The following is a 3,540-nucleotide window of genomic DNA, read 5'->3' on the forward strand; positions in this document are numbered from 1 at the left end:
AAACACAAACATAATAAATAAATAAAATATACCACACGCGAACGAAATTACTGATAATAATCTTGAAAAATATTTAATGCACAGAAAAATAAATATTTAACTAGCAATAAACACACATAATATTATCTTGATAATTAAACGACAGTACGACAGATAGTACAACATTTAATACTGACAGTACAAATATTACATAATATAACGAACAGTACGACAAATATAATGAACGGTACATTATTTGAAAGCAAAAGATACGACAAACTTTAAGTATGACGATTAAAAACCCATGCTATAAATAACAACATATAGATGCACGGGAGTGTAAGCATCCCAGATCCGCATTTTTCAGGACTATGCAGACAGAAAAAGGACATGATCACCACCAAAACAGTGATGACCATAAGAAAAAACGTATCCATCCACTTTGCCATTTTTGCCGGGGAAGAAAAGAAAATAATTATGAGATAGAAATTTGGGAAATGAGTGAAATTTGATGTGAGAATTTATGGAAAAAGTGAGGGGTATTTATAGAGTGAAAAGAAGGATGGAGACGTTGGGGAATGAAGTGATACCGTACAAAAAAGGAAAATTTGAGTGGTAGTAGGATTTGAAAGAAAGTGTATGGTAGGGTTTGAAAAGAAAGATGTATAGAATAAAGTTAGGATTTGATTTGAAAGAAAGAGATTTGAAAAGAAAGGAAGAGATTTGAAAAGAAAGGAAGAGATTTGAAAATAATAACATAGTACAAAAATTAGTGGGAAACAAAACCAATGATAAATTAATTGTTACCAGTACAGTTTGAATCCCCGGACTCTGCGCCTGCAAAAATTTAATTCTGTACCAATTGCGTCAGTACTATTTATCTGCAAATGAATCTCAAATAAACAGCGTGTGTGAAGTGATAAACAGTACTTGGTGTTTGTGTAAGAATAAATTCAACAGCGAACCAAAATACCGTATAAAAAATATTCTAAAAAAACTGAGTATTCATAAAATCGGGATATTTATGAAATAAAATCCAAGATTATATGAAACTCCCAATTTTTAGACAGAAGTCAGTTGCCTTCTCTCTGAAAAAAGATGCGGGCAAATTTTGGGGTATAACAATAGCCTTTGTTTTGTTTTAATTAATCTCTATCCCCTTCTTATGGACTAAAAAGCCTAAAAAATCTTCAGTCTGCACAAAAAAGGCACATTTAAGAGGATGCATCTTCAAGCCATGCTTTCGCATTCTTTCGAATGATTGGCGAAGATGATTCAGATGACTTTCGTCTGATACTGATTTTATCACAATGTCATCTATTCATACCTGCATAAAAGTTTTTATAAAATCATGGAATATAGAATTCATTGCTCTTTGGTAAGTTGCCTCAGCATTCTTTAGGCCAAAAGGCATAACAACCCATTCATAGGTGCCCATTGTCCTAGGGCATCGAAAAGCTGTTTTAGGCACATCTTCCTCAGCAATGAAAATCTGGTTATAACTAGAGTATCCATCTAACAAACTAAGATATTCAAATCCTACAACTGAATCAACTAGCATTTCTGCCACAGGAATTGGATACTCATCTTTAGGGGTTGCTGCATTTAAGTCACGAAAATCTATACATACCCTTAAAGAACCATTTTTATTAATAACAGGAACTATATTAGCAATCCATTCGACATACCTTGTGGTCCTGGTGAACTTTCAACGAAGAAGTCTTTCGACTTCTGTTTTGATCTTTGAGAGAATCTCTGGGGCGAATCTTCTAAGAGTCTGCTTGATGGGCTTCTTGCCATCCTTGATAGGCAGCTTCAATTCGACCAGATCTCTCTTTAAACCAGGCATTTCGTCATAATCCCAAGCGAAGCAGTCTTTGTTTTCCTTTAATAACTCAATCACTTTTGCTTTTATCTTTGGCTCCAGTTTAGTGCTGATGTAGGTAATTATTTTCAAGCTTCCATCTCCGAGGTCTACTTCTTCAAGAGGATCTTGAGCCAGCATCTTAACACTTGACGCCACTATATCTTTCTCGAAACCCAGAGGTTCTTCATCATAAATAGCATCTAACTTCTGACTCACCTGTTCTACCATAACCTGTTCGTCAGGGGGCTTTAGAATGAAGTGTACTCCAAGTCATGCCTTCTGTATTTCGTCAGTTGTGGCTTTGACAGCCATGTTTGTCACGTCAGCTTCGAGAGCCGATTTTCTTTTGTTCTCGGCCTCATAAGCCAAAATCTTTTTGAAGAAAGAAAACTCGGACATAGTCAGTGTCTTCATCCCAGCCAGTTGGCCGTATTTCAGAAGTTCCTTCGACATCTTCAGGGTCTCCCATTATTTCCCTATTCCACTGGAAACCATTTGGGTGGAGGGTTAAATAATAAAGGGCTTTTTTGTTGGGTGAATAGACATCCTGTTCTACTTGGCATGGCCCTGTGTTAGCCAAGTTTCTATCGAAGTTTTTCTTATCCACTTGATTCACATCCATCATGTAGTAACTTTGATCTCCTTTGACGTTCTCGACTATACCATCTTCTCTCCAAATGGTCAATCTTTGATGCATGGTTAAAGGTACAACCCCAACCCCATGTATCCATTCTCTTCCAAGAAAAAGGTTGTAGTTGGCCTTCCCTAGAATAACCATGAACATTGTTGGCCTTGTCACTGAGCCAACTGTCAAATTCACCTGTATTACTTCCAAAGTATGTCCAACCTTTCCCTCATAGTTTAACAGCACCATGTTGTGTGGATTGACGTGTGTATCGAACATCCAATCCTCTTCAACATGTACTAGGGCATTAGGTTAACAGCTACTCCCCCATCCACAAGAACCTTGTTTAATCCCATGTGTTCAACCTTAGCCCTGATATACAAAGGTTTCAAGTGATTTCTCATGCCTTGATCAGGTCTTTCTAAGAACGTGTTCTGTTCTTTGAAAACACCATTATTAAGAACATAATAGCACACTGTCATACCCCAAAATTTGCCCGATCAGATCTATATCTTTTAATTCATCAATGGTCAAAATTAAGAGTCATGGGGTTTGACATTCCTATTGTCAAACACACCCTCTTATAAAATATCCTGAGAAACAAAATGGGGTGCGATTAATAGGTGTTTCAAGGGTTTCATCATTTGTTAATATTATTTTTCTTTTACTAACATTTGCATTTTTTTGGATTATTATTAGTAATTTTTATTACTTCTAACTATTAGTTTTTAATATTATTAATTTTATTATTAATATTAATATTAATATTAGGTGATATTATTATTAAGATTATTATTAGGATTAATATTATTAGGTTTATTAAATATTATTGTTATTTGTTTATTATTATTATTATTTCAAATACTAATATTATTACTAACCACTATTATTTATATCAATTTAAACATTATTATTATTAGGACTATCATTAGTATTAGTATTATTTGCAATTATTATTATTAGTAATATAATTAATTAATTAGTTAGTTGGGCAATAGGCCCATTAGGTATAGAAATACCCTAAATGGACTAATATAAAGACAAATATTTTCTAACAAATAGGAGGAGG

This window comes from Vicia villosa, unplaced genomic scaffold (genome assembly GCF_029867415.1).
Source record: "Vicia villosa cultivar HV-30 ecotype Madison, WI unplaced genomic scaffold, Vvil1.0 ctg.002350F_1_1, whole genome shotgun sequence".
Classification (NCBI taxonomy): domain Eukaryota; kingdom Viridiplantae; phylum Streptophyta; class Magnoliopsida; order Fabales; family Fabaceae; genus Vicia; species Vicia villosa.